This window comes from Apodemus sylvaticus, chromosome 13 (genome assembly GCF_947179515.1).
Source record: "Apodemus sylvaticus chromosome 13, mApoSyl1.1, whole genome shotgun sequence".
NCBI classification, from domain to species: Eukaryota; Metazoa; Chordata; class Mammalia; order Rodentia; family Muridae; genus Apodemus; species Apodemus sylvaticus.
In genome coordinates this window covers 100,738,216-100,759,499 of record NC_067484.1, presented here as the reverse complement: position 1 = coordinate 100,759,499, position 21,284 = coordinate 100,738,216, and the positions used below count along the sequence as shown (strand labels likewise).

Below are 21,284 nucleotides of genomic sequence, written 5' to 3'. Positions count from 1 at the left end.
TGAAGAGAGCCTATGAAAGTCTATTGGTGAATCCTAGTTATGGCAGAAAACAGCAGTGTTTTTGAGATGCCAGTGCCAAGAAATGACCACCCAAAACAGCAGCAGCAGGGGAAAACAGGCAGCTGGAACCCAGGAGACAAGTTGTGTGCCACAAAGGGCAGAGCTGAAGAAGTGACCCGAGCTCTCAGAGGAGCCTGGAACTTCTTCAGTTGGATCCAAGACATTGAACCATTTAAGTTTGAGTTTTGCTTTTGATTGTGATCATGCCCTGATATATTTTCCACTTAAAGAAAGGATTTTAGTGGAGACCACACTTTAGCAACTTTGAATTTTTAAAAGACTTTGAATTTATAAGATTTTGGACCATTTACAGGAATTGAATTTTTAATATGTAAAGATTGTGGGACTTTTAAAGTTATTAAGATTTTGAGGATGAATAAGAAAATAAGGGTTGAGGCTTAACAGTGATGTGTTTGTTTGTCAAGTTAACAAGGGGTCAATTGTACTAGCTGGTTTTGTGTGTCCACTGGACACAGGCTGGATTTATCATAGAGAAAGGAGTTTCATTTGAGGAAGTGCCTCCATGAGATCCAGCTGTGGACTATTTCCTCAAATAGTGATCAAGATATGAGGATCCCTTGTGGGAGGTGCCATCTGTGGGCTGGTATTCTTGGGTTCTATAAGAGAGCAGGCTGAGTAAGCCAGGGAAAGCAAGCCAGTAAGGAACATCTCACCATGGCCTCTGCATCAGCTCCTGCTTCCTAACCTGCTTGATTTCCTGTCCTGACTTTTTTTTTTTTTTTTTTTTTTTTTTTTTTTGCTTTTAGGTTTTTCGAGACAGGGTTTCTCTGTGTAGCCCTGACTGTCCTGGAACTCACTCTGTAGACCAGACTGGCCTCGAACTCAGAAATCTGCTTGCCTCTGCCTCCCATAGTGCTGGGATTAGAAGTGTGCGCCACCACCGCCCGGCAACAGTCCTGACTTTTTTAATAATGAACAGCAGAGTGGAAGTGTAAGCTGAATAAACCCTTTCCTACCGAACTTGCTTCTTGTTCAAGATGTTTGTGCAGGAATAGAAACCCTTACTAAGGCAAGGGGTAATGAAAATGAGTAGCAGTTGAGTCTTGTCAGTATTAGAGGCCAGGAAAGGTGAGTGGAGAGGTGAAGACTCTGAGGCAGTTGAAAAATCAGGACTGAAGAGATTTTGAAATGAATCTGGGTCTTGCAGAGCTCTCTCTCTCTCTCTCTCTCTCTCTCTCTCTCTCTCTCTGTGTGTGTGTGTGTGTGTGTGTGTGTGTTGGGGGGACATGCTAGTGCTGATCTGGTAACCCTTTTGTTTGTTTGTTTGTTTGTTTTCTATTGTCTTATCGCGGATGTTCACCATTTTTATGTCTGCATGTATTTGTCCTTTTCATTCCCTAATTGCTTTTGGAGAAACTGGGAAACATAGTTTTGCTATTGGGAAGGCTGTGGTGAATCTTAGCGGATTTTTGAAGAGCGTCATTGCTTTCCTTTAAAAACAAAACATAACAAAACTAGAATTGCCCATCTGTTGAGTCTGGAATTCAAAAGAGTGAAAAAATGAATATCAGCACTTTATCATCATCATCATCGTCATCGTCATTATTATTATTATTATTAATTTGTATGTTCTAGAAATTTTTTTTTCTGTGTAGCCCTGGCTGTTCTGGTACTTGCCCTGTAGATGAGGCAGGCCTTGAACTCACAAGACATCCATCTACCTCTGCCTACAGAGTGCTGGGACCAAAGGCTTGTGCTACCACCACCAAGCTTAAGAGTTCAGTAGAAAGGTATTTCTCTTTTTTGGTGACATGCTGATCATCATGTTTAGGGAAATTTAATTGACAGTTTTGATGGGAATTAAGTATCTGTGTGCTTAAGATATTGTTCATCTACTTGTAGAAAGGAATGTGAGTTGACATCACTTAATAATGGCTTTCCCTGTTGTACTACCACAGAGCTTAGACACTGAAGCTCCCCCAGCATTGCTAATGAAGTCTGTGCTGAGAGCAACATGGGCTGAGTTGGACAACATGTATGTGTTAGGCATTAGGGATTCCATACAGCACCAGTATCCCGTATAGATATTACTTTGATAACTGTCATGGTTGCTGCTTATGCCTGGCATGGCAGAGATGATAAGAGTGTATTTGTTAAACACATGAGATAGTGAAGTTGATGTGTTGAGCAGGGAGCCTGGCATCTAATAAGTTACAGAGGGCCCTGGGAAAAGTTATATGGAAATCTTGGGCTGAGCCTTATTTAATAATGCATGTATATATTTTAAAAATATTACCAGTGCATTTAAAATGTAGACAGACACTAAAGTTAAATTTCTTACAGGAAATAGAACAGCCTTTACTCTTAACTTTGAGAACTAACATAAAATAATAATGAGTGAATGTCCCATTTGTCTAGAAAAGACAAAGTTATATAAGTTTTGAATTTTTCCCTTAAACACCTCCGTAATAGACATGCTATGAATAGGATTTGATTTGAAAACTAAAACCTTAATTTTTATCATATTTGGATGTGAGATTTACCTTGCAATCAAATGCAGAAGATATGCTTATCTAGAAAATCAGTGCTCATCCAACTGTGTTTTTTTCTCTACCATGCCACTGATGAAAATATGCTAACTAGTAATAGTGCTCAAGAATGATTCCCTTATATGTCTGGCTTTTCTCCTTGGGTTTTTTGATATCTATCATCTGTAGAAGGGAGTTTCTGTTTTCCTGAGTCCAGCATTTAGCCATAAACAAAACTCTAGTTTTGTTTTTTGTTTGTTTGTTTGTTTGATTTATTTTCCTTGTTTTTTGAGACAGGTTTTCTCTGTATAGCCCTGGCTTTCCTGGAACTCACTCTGTACACTAGGCTGGCCTAGAACTCAGAAATCCACCTGCCTCTGCCTCCCAAGTACTAGGATTGCAGGCATGCACCACCACTTCCTGGCTAAAACTCTTGTTATTGAATATCTATCTTTAGTATTAATAGTAGGTGTCATGCATTTGGTCATCCATTCCTGGGTAAGATAGGTACATCCTATTCACCTTGGGTAATAATCTATGCAAGTTATTCATCTTGATTATGGGAAGAAGTCAAGTGCTTTGAGAAAATCTCACGCAAGATCAAAATTGAGGACCTCTTAAGGTCCTGTTTTACAGAGAGAAAGAACTGACAGCAGACATGCCAGAGCTGGACTGGTGTATACTCCTTCAGGAGTGGGTAGGGTGAGATTCCTCTTGGAATCGTCTTTCAATTGCAAATAGAGTACAAACCACACCTGAAATCTGGGGTAAGAATCGCTGGCCAATCAAAGCTGCCAGGCAGACCTGCCAGGCAGACAAAGAGGTGGGATCTTCTGAGTGCCTTTCTATGTGTTCGCTATGGCTGTGCAGGCTTCATTGGTTCTCTGCATCCTGCTCTGAGCTCTGCTGTTGGGTGCTGTGAGGGTACCTCAGGGAACCTCTGAAATCAAGACATGGTGGGCATAGGATATCTGCTTACAATGTAGAGGAAAACCCAGCTGAAAAGTGCGCGTCTGGGTGGTGGGTCCTCTCTGGGAATGGATGGCAAGCATCAGCCAGATGGTAGTGGGTGCTGGGGTGGTGGGTCCTCTATGGGGCTGGATCAGAACTATCAGCCAGATGTGACTTCCTGTGAGGTTTCTAGTGGTGCTTCTTACTTCCTAGTTCAGGCCATGTCCTCTTAATAACTTAAGTATTATTGCTAATTATAATTCTATCCAAAACATCTGGACCAGTTGCTTTCTTGTAGATGCATGGGCGGTATCTGTGACTATGCAGCACCTGTGGCCTAAGCTTTATGTCTTTTATAATATACATTAAGAAGGCAGGAATAGGACTGGAGAGATGGCTCAGGGGTTAAGAGCTGCGGCTGTTCCTAAACAGGACATGAGTTTAATTCTTTCCAAACACATGGTGGCTCATAACTATGTAAACGAATCTTGTGACCTCTTCTGGCCTGCAGGAAACTTGCAGGGAGAACTTTGTATAAGTAGTGGATTAAATCCTTAAAAAAAAGAAGATGGATATGAATCTAATCATTCTTATTTCGTACATTACTAGTTTTTGTTTTGTTTAATTCATTATTTTTTTTTCTGGTGTAGTTTTTTGGCTTATATTTTTTTAACTTATTTGTTTAGTATTTTGATTATTATGTGGCTAAGGGTCTCTTTCCCAATCTGTTTGGTAGTTTGGCTGGTTCATTTACATTAAGAGGCAGCTTCTTTAATTTAGGAAAGTTTTCATTTATTATTTTATTGGAAATGTTTTCTAGATATTTATGCTGATTGATCTTCACACTTGCCCTCACCCTCTCCTTCTCCTTCTGAGGTGTTCCCTGTTGCTGTGCATGCTTTAATGGTTCTTTGTGTCCTGCTCTGAGCTCTGCTGTTGTGTGCTGTGAGGGGACCAAAGGGAAGCTGGGAAATCAAGAGATGTTGAGCATAGGATATCTGCCCACAATGAGAAGAACGTGCGGCTGAACAATGGGACCTGGGTGATAGGTCCTCTATGGGGTTGGATCAGAAGCATCAGCCAGATGTGAACTCCTGTGAAGTTTCTAGTGGTGCTTCTTACATGCTAATTCAGGTCATGAACTCTTAATAACTTCATCATCATGGTTGATTATAATTCTGTTGAAAACATCTGAACCAGTTGCTTTCTTATAGAAGCATGGGTGGTTTCTATGATTCTGCAGCACCTGTGTTGAAACCATTTTTTCTTTTATAATATACATTAAGAAGGCAGGAATAGGGCTGGAGAGATGACTCATAGGTTAAGAACTCTGGCTGTCCCTACACAGGCCATGAGTTCAATTTTTAGCAACCACATATTAGCTCACAACCATATGTAATGTAATCTGGTGCCTTCTTCTGGCCTACAGGAATACATGGAGGGAGAACATTGTATAAGTAATGAATTCCTTAAAAAATCAAGATGGATATGTATCTAATAGTTCTGATTTCAACCATTACCAGATTTTGTTTTGTTTAGTTATTTTTTTCTGCTGTAGTTTTTTTCTTTATATTTCTTTAACTTATATGTTTACTGTTTTGATTATTATGTGGCAAAAGTACGTTTTCCCAATCTGTTTTGTATTTTTGATGCTTCTTGTTCATTAACAGGCACCTTCTTTATTTTATGAAAGATTTCATTTATGATTTCATTTGAAATATTTTTAGACCTTTATGTTTATTGATCTTTCTTCTTCTTCTTCTTCTTCTTCTTCTTCTTCTTCTTCTTCTTCTTCTTCTTCTTCTTCTTCTTCTTCTTCTTCTTCTTCTTCTTCCTCTTCTTCTTCTTCTTCTTCTTCTTCTTTGTCTCCTCCTCCTTCTCATACTCTTCATCCTACTCCTACTCCTACTCTTCCTACTCCTCCTCTTTCTCCTTCTCTTCTCCTCCTCTTCCTCCTTTTTCTCCTCTAACATGTCCTGAGAAACTAAACAAAATTAAAAATGGAAGAGATCTAATGCAAAAGAGGTTGTATGAGGAAAGGGAGAGAACTGACAACATATGGATTGTGACTAATTTTCCTTGCTGGTATTCCTTATCTTCCTATGCTGGTGTCTAGGCATCTGCATTTGTTGTGATTATAGGGCTAGGTGCTGGATTTTCAGTTTGTCTTGTTTAGTTGGGAGATTATTCCTGGCTTATAGTGTGTTGTCTAGATTATCAGAGAGTATTGACTAAGTGTTGCCTCTCTTACTTACGTGTTTGGTGGGTATGTTCAAGAGGGAATGCTGGCTAATGTTGAAAGTTGGGAGAGGAGGTGGACAGGAAGAAATAATCTTAGCAATGCACAAGAATACATAGTCAGGAGAGAGGTGAAACTGCCAACATTTCAACATTTCAGAGCTACAGTCATCTGAAGGAGCCTCAGTTGATGTTGTGCCCTCATTAGAATGACTGGTTGCTAATTCTGTGTGAGATAGTGTTGATTGAGGTGGGAAGGCTCTTGAACTGAGGGTGACAATACTCATAAACAAGTGGGCCTGGGATGGATGAGAGAGTTACCTTAGCATGGGGCACTGACCAAGCAGGAGAGCAAGCCAGGACACAATGTTTGTCCATGCTTTTACCTTCAGGTTTTAGCTTCAGTTTCTTACTCTAAGCTCCCAAATTGATGAACTGTGGACTGACAAAACCAATCACAGCAACCGTTTATTTCCTCAGATTCTTTTGTTCAGATGATTCCAATACAGCAACAGAGTAACAAGTTAGAACAACAAAAACAACCACAAAAGCATTATCAACAAGTGATTTTGCTGCTGGACAGAATCTAGGTTCTCATTTGAAAGACTGTGGAAATTACCAGAAATTGAGGAGGCAAAAGTCATACAAGGCTGTTCTTGGATCTTAGTCTGTTGTTCTCATACGACTTGGGAGATTGGAGTACTGACAGTATGCAGCCGGAGGAAATTGGGATCATAGAATTTCAGATGAAAATAGACACGGAAAACTTTAGTGAGAGGTCATTGTGTGATATTTTTCCAGAAATATTTTCTCCTTGGCTTATACCTTGAAATACTGAGTGAGATAAAATTTAAAAATAATGGGCTGACTTCTACATTTTCATTCTAGTAATATGTATTTGTTCATTTTCTCCACTCATTTATTTATCATTTATTCAATTTAAATTCCATTTTTTACAATCTCTCCATTCACCTTAAACAGTTATTCATCCCTCACTCCTCCAAGGAGGGTGCTGTCCACTTGGGCATTCACCAAGCATAGAATTTCAAGTCTCTGCATGGTTAAGCTCATCCTCTCCTACTGAGTTCAGAGAAGGTAGCCAAGTTAGGGGAAAAGTTTGGACAGACAGACAACAGCATAAGGGGCATCTCCCTCTTTAGTTTTTGTGGGACCCATGTGAAGAGGGAGTAGCACATGTATTGCATATATTGTGGGGGTCTCAGTCCATCTTGTGTATTCTCTTTGGTTGGTGACTCAGTCTTCTAATGTCCAGGTTAGATGATTCTGTGTCTTTGAATGGACTTCCTGTTCCTTCAGAGGCCCTCAAACCTCTCCCCAAAGACACCCTAAGCCCTGTTCAATGTTAGCCTGTGGGTCTCTGCATCTGTTATAATCTGGTTCTGGATTCAGACTCTCAGAGGCCAATGATGCTAAGGTACTGCCTGCAAGTATTATACAGTATCCTCAGTAAAGTTAAGGTTGTTGCTTGCCCATGGAATTGGTCCCAAGTTGGGCAGGATATCACTAGGGCATTCCCTCAGTCACTGCTCCATCATTTTGCCTAAATTTCTTGTAGACAGGACAGATTTTGTGTGGAAATGATTTGGATTCAGGTTGTGTCCTTAACTCTCCATGGAGGGTCCTGCCTGGCTGCTGGATGTGACCCTCTTCAGGGTCCATAACTCATTTCCATGAATTTCACCTAAGATTACCCTCATAGACTCCTTGGTACCCTCCAATTTGTCATCTCTGGCACATGTTAAATATACCCCACCCTTCGACCACCACCTGCTGCAGATTTCAATTTATTTTCCTGGACCTCTGGTCCTCTCTTGTTTCTCACCACACCTGTTCCTGTTCTCTCCCCCTTCCCCTTTCTTATCTACTCTCTTATTCAGTTCTCTTTCTTCCATCTGCCTCTTATGACTGTTTTCTTCCCCCTTCTGTAATTGAACCATGTTCATTTGGGTCTTCCTTCTAGTTTAGCTTCTTTGGTCTATGGAGAGTAGTGTGGATATCCTGTACTTTATATTTAATATTCACTTGTAAGTTTGTATATACATGCTTTTCCTTTTCTGTCTGGATTATCTCAGACTGGATGATAGTTTCTAGTTGTAACAATTTTCCTGTAAAATAGTGATGCCCTTGTTTTTAATAGCTGTATAATATTCAAATATGAAAATAAAACACGTTTTCTTTATCCATATTTCAGTTGAGGGACATCTGGACATTTTCAAGTTTCTAGCTGTTATAAATAAAACAGAAATGAATTTAATGGAGCAAAGGCTCTGGTGACTATATGCCTGAGCAGGAACCCTAAGTGAAATTCTTCCTCCTGCTAAGTCATAAATTATTGGAAGGAGTGGGCAAATTATTTCCTAGGTCCAGCAAGGTGACTTAGTGCCATCTTTACTTCAGAAGATGAGCACATCTCTTGGTACATGGTGTGCAGCTACTGATCTAGTAAATACCTTTTTGCCACTATATCTCCATTATCATCACCAGAAGCAATTTGATTTGACATTGACAGTGGTATACCTTTATATTTTTGCCTTGAGAATATATTATGTTTTCAGCCCTATGTCATAACAAAGGTAGAAGAAATCATGATCATCTGTGTCTTCCAATAAATATGATATTAGTGATCTAAAATGTACATTATGTAGAAATTACCTAGATAGCACAAGGTGTCAATTAATTTGGACTTGTTGGTAACCCATATGGGCATCAGAGGACTGAAAATAAATCCAACCATAGTTTAGTAGTCTTCTAATTCAGTACAATGCTTAGGAATCTGGGAATGTAGGGTATTTAGAGACATTAATCCCAAGAGGAAAGATAAGTCTTTGCCCTTGGCCACTCCCACCACAATGAAAGAAGCACAACAGTTAGTGTGCATATCAGGAATCTGGGAATAACACATTCCTCACTTGGATTTGTTACCCCAGACAGTATACCAAGTAGCCCAGAAAATTGCAAGCTTTCTGTTGGTTCCTAAAAACAGGAGAAGTTTCTGTAATGGGACATGGCTGCTGTGCAGACTGCTCTACCAGTTTCATGGTCAGATAGGAATGTTTTTTGCAGCCTTTGGCAGGCCCTTATTGTGAACCGTAGGTTTTGAATATTGGACCAACGCTCTGCCATCATCACCTCAAACCCACTACACTTTTAAAGACAGGTCTTGTCCTGATCTTCCATGTCAGTGGAAATTGAGCATTTTGAGTCAGGGAAGGTTAATGATCCCAAAAGAAGGCACACACAGGAGTTGATCAGATGCAACTAAAAGCAGGATCTTTATTCTATTAGAGATAGCTTGGGCCCTCTACCCCAGTGCACCACAATCTTGCATGGTGGTTTTAATAATGGGGGAGCTCCTAATGTCTATAGGGGCGTTTTTCGAATATCGAAGTCTTCATAACTATGTAACCATGCTAGTTTTGGAAATACATGTATGGATAAACTTTTAGGACTTTTTGAGTAGCCATTATATAAGTAAGTTAAAAGCTATTAGAATAAGAATAAATCAAAACATTAAGATGTAAAATGTAGGGCTGGAGAGATGGCTCAGCGGGTAAGAGCACAGACTGCTCTTCCAAACGTCATGAGTTCAAATCCCAGCACCCATATGGTGGCTCACAACCATCCATAAAGATACCTAACGCCCTCTTCTGGTGTCTGAAGACAGCTACATTGTACTTACACATGATAAATAAATCTACAAATAAATAAATATCTTTTTAAAGAAAGATGTAAAATGTAGCTGGGCAGTGGTGGTGCACACCTGGAATCCCAGCACTCTGGGAGGCAGAGGCAGACGCATTTTTGAGATTAAGGCCAGCCTGGTCTACAGAGTGAGTTCCAGGATTGCCAGGGCTATACAGAGAAACCCTGTCTCAGAAAAAAAATTAAATCAAAGCAACCAAAAAAAGTTGTAAAATAACGAATAAGTCTGATATTTTGTTTAATAGGGATACTGTTGATTCACTGATACCATCAAGAATAATGATGGCCACCAGCTTATCTTGTACCATCTGGTTATATTTATTAAAACTGTGGTGAAGACACATGGCCCATGCAATATTTATGACATCATTATAAAAGATGGGTACCAAGTCCCATGATTTTGTCTATCTTATGAGGATCCCCAGGTGAAACTTAGAACAACTAAAGCAGTATTGATTTTCTCTTGTATTTGAACTGCACATCATAAAAATGTAAAGATATTTCCCATCTGGGAATTCTAGGTTCTTGGATAATTCACTTTCCACTTTCATTGGGGCAGGAAAGATTTTAATATTATAAAAACTAGTAGTAGGAAGAGAGATGAGAGAAAAGATAGAAGCTGAGTTCACTTAGCACAACAAACAAGTCCTTTGACCTAACCCTGTGACTGACCCATTCCCTGATATTTCTTCTTTGTGTAATAGGAATACTATTGATTCAGTGGGACCATCAAGAATAATGATGGCCACCTAAAACTGACCCTAATCCTGGGATTTATCCTAAATTTCTAATCCTGTCTTAATCCCTTAATTTCCTAAGCAATCTAATTCTAAAAACCCTTATCTTGATCCTAAACATAACCCTCTAATTGCCTAACACTAACTCTAACCCTGGTTACTGTGGGAAATATTTCTTAATTATATCTTTTGAAATGAAAAACTCTTTCTTAATTGAGATCTTTTGAGATGTTCAGATCCACCTTTGACCTAGGCTATAGTTGCTTTTTGCAGCCTACATATGGAAAGGTCATGAAAAGGTATTTTTGTTTTTTCTACTTGTACTACTTAATTTTCCAAAACAAACACTGGCATTAGGAAGTACTTATTTCTTAAGAATACTGGTATATTCTGAAGATCAGCTGTAATATCCTGCAATATTAAATTAACCAGCCTTGATTTTTCTAACTTCCCTGGACGGACAGCCTTTATTGGGACATTCTATTAGCTACCCTTTCTATATACATAGAAATATTCATGAAAATCTGTAAAAGTACAGATCTAGATAATCTGTACTAATACAAATGTGGTTTTTCTCCACTTTGCACTGATGAAAATGTGCTGACTAGTAAGAGTGCTCAACACTTATGTTTCTGACTTTCCTCCTGGGGTTGTTTGATATCCTTCATCTGTTGAAGGTAGGTTCAATTTTCCAGAGCCAAGTATTTTTCCATAAACAAAGTTCTTAATTTGTTTTTGTTTGTTGCTTCTTTCTTTCTTTCTTTCTTTCTTTCTTTCTTTCTTTCTTTCTTTCTTTCTTTCTTTCCTTCCTTCCTTCCTTCCTTCCTTCCTTCCTTCCTTCCTTCCTTCCTTCTTCCCTCCCTGCCTTTCTTCTTTCCTTCTTTCCTTCTTTCTTTCTTTCTTTCTTTCTTTCTTTCTTTCTTTCTTTCTTTCTTTCTTTCTTTCTTTCTTTCTTTCTTTCTTTCTTTCTTTCTTTCTTTCTTCCTTTCTTTCTCTCTTTTTGGGACAGGATTTCTCTGTATAGCACTGGCTCTCCTGGAAATCACTCTGTAGACAAGGCTGTCCTCAAATTCACAGATTCACCTGCCTGCCACCCAAGTGCTAGGATTACAGGCATGCACCACCACTGCCTGGCTAAAACTGTTGTTTCTAAAAATGAATATTTAATGTTAGTAACCTGGGTGATGCATTAGGTCATCAATTCCTGGGTCAGATTGATATGGCCAATGCACCTTCAGTAAAGGTCTAGGCAAGCTGTTCACCATGACTTTGGGAAGAAGACAAGTGCTTTGAGGAAAGCTCAGGCACAGGTCCTGGTAAGTGGAGGGTCCTGGATCAGAGAGCGGAGGAGCAGGCAGCTGACCAGCCTGAGCTGGAATGTTGTTTCCTCCTACAAGGCTGGGTGGGTAAGATACCTCTTGGAATCATTTCAAAATTAATGGAGTGCAAACCACTCCTGAAGTGTTGAAAAGGTGTGGCCCCAGATAGGAAGCACACTTTAACCTGAGGAGGGCTATGAGTCACTGGCCAATCAAGGGCACAAGGCAGACCTGCCCGTCAGACAAAGAGATGCGATCATCCAGGAATCTTTCTGTGTGTTCACTGTGTCTGTGCAGCTTGAATGGTTCTCTGCGTCCTGCTCTAAACAATGCTGTTGTTTGCTGTGAGGGGACCTCAGGGATGCTATGAAATCGAGACATGGTGAACACAAGATATCTGCCCACAATGTGGACAAACATGCGGCTTTGCAGTGGGACCTGGGGTGGAGGTTCCTGTATGGGGTTGGATCAGAAGCATCAGCCAGATGTGAGTTCCTGTGAGGTTTCTAGTGGTGCTTCTTACTTGCTAGTTCAGGACATGACCTCTTAATAACTTCAGTATCATGGCTGATTGTAATTCTGTCCAAAACATCTGGGCCAGTTGCTTTCTTGTAGAAGCATGGGTGGTTTCTGTGACTATGCAGCACCTGTTTCCAAAGCTTTTTGTCTTTTACAGTATACATTAAGACGGCAGGAATAGGGCTGGAGGGATGTCTCAGAGATTAACAGTCATGGCTGTTCTTACACAGGTCATGAATTCAATTCTTACCAACCACATGGTGGCTGGTAATGGGTATATAAACCATACATAATAGGATCTGGTTTCCTCTTATGGCCTGCAGGAATACATGCAGGCAGCACATTGTATAAGTAATGAATTTATTTCTTAAAAAGAAACCACACAGATATGAATCTAATAGTTCTGATTTTAGACATTACTAGTTTTTGTTTTGCCTGGTTTGTTAATTTTTTCTGCAATAGCATTTTTTTGTTTCATTAACTAATATATTTAGTGATTTTATTATGATGTGGCAAAACATCACTTTCCCAATCTGTTTGGTATTTTTGATGCATCGTCTACATTAATATGCACCTTCCTTTATGTAAGGAAAGCTTTCATTTGTGATTTCCTTGGAAATATTTTCTATATGCTGATTTTTCTTCTTCTTCTTCCTCTTCTTCTTCTTCTCTTTCCTCTTCTTCTTCTTCTCTTTCTTCTTCTTCTTCTTCTTCTTCTTCTTCTTCTTCTTCTTCTTCTTCTTCTTCTTCTTCTTCTTCTTCTTCTTCCTTCTTCTTCTTCTTCTTTTCTTCCTCCTCCTCTTACTCTTCCTCCTCCCCTTTCTCTAACATATACTGAGAAAGTAAAACACACAAGAGCTCAGATTCAAGAGGTTGTTTTTCGGAAATGAGAGGAGTGACAACCTGAGGATGGTGACTTATATTCTTGGCTGGTATAGTTATCTTCCTATGCTGGTTTCTAGGTATCTGCATTTGTGGTGATTATTGGTCTAGGTACTAGTTTCTCAGTTTGTCTTGTTTGTGTTGGAGAGGTATTCTTGTGTTACAGTTTTCTGTCAAGATTTTCAGAGTGTTGGCTGACTTTTGCCTCTTTTACTGACCTGTTTGTTCAAGAGAGAGACCTGGTTGAAAGCTAGAAGAGGAGGTGGGCAGGATAAGTAATTCTTAGCAAGGTTCAAGGAGACATAGTCAGGAGAGAAGTGAAACTGCCAACATTTCAACATTTCAGAACTACAGTCATCTGAAAGAGCCTCAGTTGAGGGCGTGCCCTCATCCAAATGGCTGGTTACTATGTTTGTGAGATAGTGTAGATGATTGATGTGGTAAAGCTCTTCCACTGAGGGTGACAATATTCATAAGCAAGTGGGCCTGGGCTGGATGAGAGGGCTATCTGAGCATGGGACACTGACTAAGCAGGAGAGCAATTCAGGAGACAATGTTTTCCATGCTTTAACCTTCGGTTTGCACTTTCAGTTTCTACTCTAAGTTCCCAAAGTGATGAATTGTGATCTGAAAAAAAATCACAACAACCATTTATTACCTGAGATGCTTTTGCTCAGAGCATTTCATTACAGCAGCAGAGTCACAAATTAGAACAACAAAAACAGTGACAAAAGCATTATAAATATGTGATTTTGTTTCTGGACAGAATCTATGTTCTCTTAGGAAAAAAATGTGGAAATTATCAGAAATTGAGATGGTAAAAGTCATTGAAAGCTGTCCATGGAGCTTAATCAGTTGTTCTCATAGGACCCAGAATATGGGAGTTTTGACAGTATGCAGTCAGAGAAAATTTAGATCATGGCATTTCAGAGGAAAATAGACACAGGGTAAATATTTGCAAGAGGTCACTGGTGTGATATTTTGGCCAAAAATATTTTCTTCTTAGCTTTCACCACAAAATATTGAGTGGGGTGGTCAGTGTACAGGCAATTTCAAAGGTCTGCTCTCTGGAACTTAGCACCTGCTTAAGCCCTTCCCTGCCTCCATCACCTGCTGCTATTGTCAGTTGTGGTTTATATGCATAGATCACCAGCTACAACAGCTCTCTGTTTGTTCCCTGTCTCTGTTCTCTGCACATTCCTCCTCTTTTTCTTCCCTCATGGTTCTCTTTCTGTGCTCCCTGGCTGTTTGCCTGTCTGTAGGTAGTCTTGTATTCCTCTATACATTCCCCAGATTCTCACTCCTCTCCCTTCCCCCAAACAACCTCTTTTATACGATATTTTTGTATGTTTTAATTTCACAGGACCTGTTTTGATAGGCATAGGTTGGATTTCTTCATGACATATTTTCCTGGCTGTTATTTATTATGTCGATGTTATTTACTATGCCAATGTCTAGGCCTCTGGTTTCTGGTTTGTCTTGTTTGGGTAGGGGTTTATTCCTAGATTACTGTTTGTTATATGGATTTGTAGAGTGTTAGCTGAGTGTTGCCTGTTTTACTGGCCTGTGAGGTGGGCAAAATTAAGTGGGAATGCTTGCTGGTGTAGAAAGTTGGGATCAGCATAGGGTAGGAAGAGATGATCTTAGCAGCTCACAAGGAGACAATAGTCAGGAGAGAGGCTTAGCGGCCACTGATATTTAATACTTTGCTAAGTTTAACTGTGAAAATTGCATCTGGGATAAAAATATTTTGGTAGATCTGTCGAAAGCCTACTTTGTCTCCTGGCAGGTAAAGTATGTAAAATTGAAGAAATTATTCATTTCCTTTAGAAATTTCAATTTAGTGGTATATAGACATTTTTATATCTTTATTATTCTCTGAAATTCAACATTGTCTGTTTTTTTTTGTGCTAATTTTCCTTTTAGATTTTATTTGGATATTCTCTTATCTTTTAGTTAGATTTAATAATTGTTTGTCTATCTTGTTGATTTGCTCAAAGAACCAACTCTTTGTTTCATTTATTCTTTGGATTCTCTTCCTACTCTATAGATTTTAGCCATCAATTTGATAATTTCTTAATGTCAACTCCTTGTTTGTGGAGTTATTGCTTAACCTGTTTCTCTTCCAGATGTTCAGGTATAATATAAAGTTGCTGGTATGAATTCGCTCCACTTTTCTTATGTAATAATTTAGTGCTATGCACCTTCTTCTTGGTACAACATTCATTTTCATTATGTATACTGATGTGGCCCTGTCTGAGAGGACTATTATTTTTTAGGTTTAAGGTATTTAAACTAAGACAAAAGGTATAAATAAGATTTTGTGCACTCTACTACAAGACCTACTCTCTTGATGGAACAGATGTCCATAAATCCTGCTTCAACATTTTACAATAATATTTGGGATTAGCATCACATTATTTCTACCATATCTCCCCTGCCTTCTGTGATGGTTTAATAATATCCCTGCAGGCTGAAGTTACTCAGAAGAGAGGTCAATGGGGATTGGGTCTTGAGAACTCTTCAAAGGAAAGAGAGGAGCAGGAAGGTACCATGGAATAGATGAGTTGTGAGTGCACAGCCATAAAGGGCAACCTGTTTCGAGAAGTGTTCGAGGTAGAACATGGCAAGTGATATCGTGAAGTATTAACAGGGAAGTAGAGAAAATAACATAGAGGTTCAGTATATATCCAACTCTGGTGCTTTAATGCTTATTATAAATATAATGTCTTTTATGTCTTTTAATTGGTATCATTAAGATTCAAGTGGGTAAGAAACCCCCAAGTAGTATTTAACCCAACAAGATGGCCATCATTATGGTTTGTGCCTAGTAATTAAAATGGAGTGCAAAGTAAGGTAGTGTTAGGTACTCTGTAGTTGAAGTTGAAATGCAAGATGCTGTGGTGCACGCCTAAAATTTCAGAACCCAACAGACAAGGCTAGAGGATCATAAGATCAAAACTCTGTTTAGCTATCTAAATAATTTTAGGTTATCTTACATTAAGTCAAACATCTCTATCACTTCCCGCTCAAATATTTTCATCCAAAGCAGATGGAAAAATATGTTATGTGCATCCATCCATGCATACACATCTTTCTACTTACTATTTTTATATTTGTAAAAGTGTGTTGGTAAAACAAGGAGAATCAATAGTAAAATATTTACATAAATGTCTGTAGGTGAAATGAAGTTCACTTTATCCTTTTGGGGTTTTTCATTTGCACCTGTAACTTGTCATTTTTGTATCAAGCATGGATTGCACATCCAGTTTAATCAAAAGTTCAAGCAACTACAACTACTTTACTCAACAATTGTGGTCTGTAATATGTTATAATTCCATCCTAATTACTATGAATTTAAGAAAAAATGATATCAAATACACATTTCTAGCCCAGCTGCAGAAGTCATACAGGGATCCAGTAAGTCTCTATTAGGAGAAGGCCAAGAAAGTCTCCAGTACAAGAAATAAATCACATAATTTCCAGGTTGGGATTGTGTTTTTTTTTTTTTTTTTTTTTTTTTTTTTTTTTTTTTTTTTATGAAATGAGAACAGAGAATTCTTCTGATCATGACTCAGACTTTGTTCTGAGAATATCTTAATAAAGTGAAAGCAGGCAGAGATTGAGAGGTGGGGTAAAAACATTTTAATATGACAGAGAAATCAGAGGACTGTGGAGCAGTTTCTTGCCTAGGTATCAGCAGTGTGAAGAACAATGAAGAGAAATGTCTCCTAGGTGACAAGTTGACTGAGTTGTATGCTTACTTAAAACGATGGACCACATCTATTGGTACATGGTGTGCAGTTATTGATTTAGAAATTATTTTTGTTTGTTTGTTTGTTGTTTGTCATTACCTCTCAGTTGAGCATCACCAGAAGCAATTTGCTTTATTTGGCATTCCCTGTAATATACCTTACCAGTTTTGCCACAAGGATATATTATCTTTCCAGTCCTGTGTCATGACTTAGTTAGAAGGAATCTTGACCATCTGTATCTTACATGAAATAGAATATTAGTGCTCTAATTGCATAGTTTAATGAATGGACCAAGTGGGCAGGGGTTTCACCCATTTTAGGCTTGTTGATAACACATATGGGCAGCAGAGACTTGGATATAATATTTCTCTTATGTTTCTGCCTTGATACCAGGGTTGTTTGATACCTATGATCATCTGAAGGGAGGTGCAGTTTCCTCGAGCCCAGCATTTAGCCACAATACAAGACTTTTGTTTCCTAAAATCCCTCTTTGATAATAGATAATTTGATAATAGATAATAAAATCCCTCTTTGATAATGTTTTAATAGCCTGGTCAACCTTCCACTCTTGGGTCAGGTTGATACCTCCACTGCACCTTTAGTAATGGGTTATGCGAGCCATATGCCTCGATTTCAGGTAGAAGGGAAGTGCTGTGAGAAAGGCTCAGGCTAGTTTTGAAGTCAGATCCTGGTTAGTGCTGGATTACTGCTCATAGAGTGAAGGAGCAGACAGCTGTCTAGCCTAAGCTGCAATGATGGCTTCTCCTCCAGGACTGGATGGGATTAGATTCCTCTTGGAGGACAGGCAAAAATGTGAATGGAGTGTAAACTACTCCTCAGCTCTGGAAAAGGTCTGGACCTGGACTGGAAGCACACATTAATGTTGAGGAAGTGTAAGACTCCGTGGCCAGTCAAGGCTTCCAGGCAAACCTGCCTTTCAAACAAAGAGGTAGGATCTGCCGACTGCAATTCTCTAAGTTCACTATGGCTGTGCAGACTTGAATGGTTTTCTGTGTCCTGTTGGGTGCTGTGAGAGGACCTCAGGGAAGCTCTGAAGTTGAGAAATGGTAAGCACTGGCTATCTTCCCACAATGAGGATGGCAGGCGGCTGAGCTGTGTGACCTGGGTTGTTGGATACTCTCTGGGGCTGGATGGGAAGCATCAGCCAGATGTGATCACCTGTAAGTTTACTAGTGATGATTCTTACTTGCTCAATCAGGTATGACTTCTGACTAACTTCATTGTCCTGGATGAATCTTTCCAACATATTTGGGCCATTGGCTTGCTTGTAGAAAAAAATCATGGGTGTTTTTTTGTTTGTGTGTTTTTGTTTGTTTTGTTTTCATTTGGCATCACATGTCCAAACCCTTTTGTCTTTTACACTCTACATTGAGAAGAAAGGTTTAAATCCTTTCATATGTTACTGCTCCTTTCATATGTTACTGGTTTTTGTTGTCCTTTTGTTGTTTTTTTTTTGTTGCAGATTTTCATATTTCTTTACATGTTTAGTGTGATTTTTCGTGGCAAAGGGACTTCATTGATCCAATCTATTTGGTATTCGGGATGATTCAAGTAATTTAATAAGCATCTTGTTCTTTAGTTTGGGAGAATTTTCATTTATGAAGCTATTGAACATATTTTCAAGCTGATATCCTTCTACTTCTATTCCCATCATTTGTAGTTTTTGCCTGCTCATGTTACAGAATTCTTAGATGTGTAGTGCCAGGAAACATTTAGAATCCAAATTTTTCTTTTCACATATATATCTATGTTTTCTTTTCATCTTTAATAAGTGATATTCTCTTTTCCTTAGCTGTTTTGTGGGTCAACCTTGTTTCTGTAGTGGTCAGTGTACAGGTAATCTCAATGGCTTGCTCTCAGGGACTTATCAATTGCTAATGTCATTACCTGCCTCCATCACCTGCTGCTGTTGTCAGGTGTCCTTTATATACATGGACCACCAACTACAGCAGCTATCTATGTTTTTTTCCTGTCTGATTTTCTCCTCATTATCCCTCTTTTCTTTCTCTACCCTCATGGCTCTCTCTCTCTCTCTCTCTCTCTCTCTCTCTCTCTCTCTCTCCCTCTCTCTGCTCCCTGGATGTGCGCCTGTCTGCATGTCATCTTGTGTACCTCTATACATTCCCCAGGTTCTCACTCCTCTTCCTTTCCCTGAACAACTTCTTTTGCACCATACTTTATTTTAATTTCTCAGGACTTGCTGTGATAGGCATAGGTAGGATTTCTTGATGATATAATTTCCTGGCTGTCATTTATTATAGTACTATGTCGATGTCTATGCCTTTGTGTTTGAGGTGATTAATGGTCTATGCACTGTTTTCTGGTTTTCTTGTCTTGGGTGGGAGTTTTGTTCCTGGTTTACTGTTTGACGTATGGATTCACAGAGTGTTGGCTGAGTGTTGCCTGTTTTACTGACCTGTGTGGTAGGCATGTTCAAGTGAAAATGCTTGCTGTTGTCAGAACCTGGGATAAGCATAGGGTAGGAAGAGATGATCTTAACAATTTACAAGGAGACATAGTCAGGAGAGAGCTGCCTCTGCTGTTTAGTACAGTGCTAAGGGCAACTATGTAAATTGCATCTGAGATAACAATTTTCTGGTAGATCTATGGAAAGCCTACATTATCTCCTGGCAGGTAAAGTATGGATTGAATAATGAGTGTCTGCCCAAGCAGATGTTGTGACACAGGGATGCGGCATTCAAGGAAGGGAAAAGGGGATTGTTTCAGTTTATATTAACATAGTCTCCTTAGAGCTCTTTATATTCCCTGGAATTAGGCATAATATCTTGGTGCCTTGTCTGGAGTCCCAAGATCCCAGAGCTCCAATGTAAACATTTAAAGGTCTGCTCTTAAGGAGATATGTCATTGTCGATCCTTGCATCAGTGCTTTCTCTGTCAGATTTGTTTTTCTTTTTCTTGGTTTTCAATTTTTCTTGAGTATTTGTGGAGGTAGGTGAATAAAGTGAACAAAAAACCATGATAGAGTGGATGCAACATAGAGTGTTATCCACAGGTACTTGGAAGATATTTCTGAACATGGTGTAGAGGTTGCTGTGTCCTTGCTCTTAATTGCCCCCTTGTGGCTGTCTATTATGTATGTGGTACTTTAGTGTTCTGTGATAGAGAGGAAATGAGTGTGTTTCCACCCCTATCAGTTTAGTTACTCACCCCTACCTTGGGCATCATCCATCTTATCAAAAGGTCCTACACCCATTAACATGCCCATGACAGAAAGTTCTCTGAGTCAGTATCCAGGGCAAAAGTGGGCTCTCCTTACCATATTTTACAATGTGGAAATGACAAGACACCATTTTGCCCGCTCCAGTACCACACTCTGCACACTCCATGTGTAGCTCTATATATTGGAATTGTTATTATATAGGTTGTTCTTCATACATTCCAGCAAAGTTATTATATCTTCCTTGGACCAGCAATCTTATTCCTAGTTTTGCACGGGTATTTTGCCTCTATGTTCACCTTCCAGCTGTTTAGGCCATCTTCTTGGTCACACTGTCTTAGGAATCCTGGTTTAAAGACACCTCATCCCAGGGCAGCGCAGCCTCTGAAGTTCCGAGGCAATTGTATAATTCCCTGCTCTGTACTAGGTGCCCTCCCAATTTTCCTCTGGCTGAGCCATAACTCTATCTCTCTCTTGTGGTAGCATGGTCCCCTGTAATTGATATGGTTCATCATTGGGTTTGGGTTTTTACAAAATCCTCATTATTATTGCCTTTGTGCAACAAACTGTCTTCAGTTCTCAACATTTCAGAACAAAGGAGCCTCAACTGAGGGTCTCCCATCATCAAAATGTATGGTTGCTATGTCTGTGAGAGATTGTGTTGATGATTGATGTGGGAAGGCTCTTCCACTGAGGGGGGTATTTCTAAGCAAGTGGGCCTGGGCTAGATGAGAGAGCTAGGTGAACATGAGACAGTGACCAAGCAAGAAAGCAAGCAAAGAGACCAATGTGTTTGCCTTCAGTTTCTAGGTTCAATTTCTGTTCTGAGCTCCCAACATGATGGAGTGTGATCTGCCAGAACCATGTACAACAACCATTTATTACCTGAGTTGTTTTAGCTCCGAGGATTCCATCACAGTTGCAGAGTAGCACGTTAGAGCAAAAACAACAACAACAAATGGCTTCAAAAGATGATTTTGAAGCTTGAGAGAATCTATGTACTCTTCTGAAAGAATGTGGAAATTATCAGAAATTGATATAGAAAATGTCATAGAAAAGTGTACACGGATCTTAATGAGTTGTTCTCATAAGATGTGGAAGATTGTAGTATTGAGAATAATGCTGACAGAGCAAGTTGAGATCATAGTATTTTAGTAAAAAATAGACTCTGTGAACACTTTAGCAAGAGGTCATTAGTGTGATTCTTTGGCCAAAAATCTTTCATGCTGGGCTTATGCCCGGAAATACTGAAAGGGGTAAAATTTGAAAATAATGGGCTGATTTCTGTATTTTCCTTCTTCTTATATATATTTGATCACTTTTCTCATTATTTATTTATTTGTTTTATTTATTTATTTATTTATTTATTTATTTATTTATTTATTCATTTTATATTCTAATTGCTACCACAT

At 39.1% G+C, this 21,284-nt stretch overlaps 1 long non-coding RNA gene across 4 annotated transcripts in view; it reads left to right on the top strand.

Moving 5' to 3' along the window:
* The window catches only part of LOC127664020 (uncharacterized), a 445,498-nt gene that overhangs the window by 421,071 nt on the left and 3,143 nt on the right, over window positions 1–21,284 (top strand). Inside the window, exon 1 of one of the 4 annotated variants that reach the window (XR_007973084.1) lies at window positions 3,490–3,505. The exons of the other annotated variants lie outside the window; for them this stretch is intronic. This is a non-coding gene — a long non-coding RNA (uncharacterized LOC127664020). Of the gene's footprint in view, window positions 1–3,489; window positions 3,506–21,284 lie in introns of those variants that run through there. 4 annotated transcript variants of the gene reach the window in all.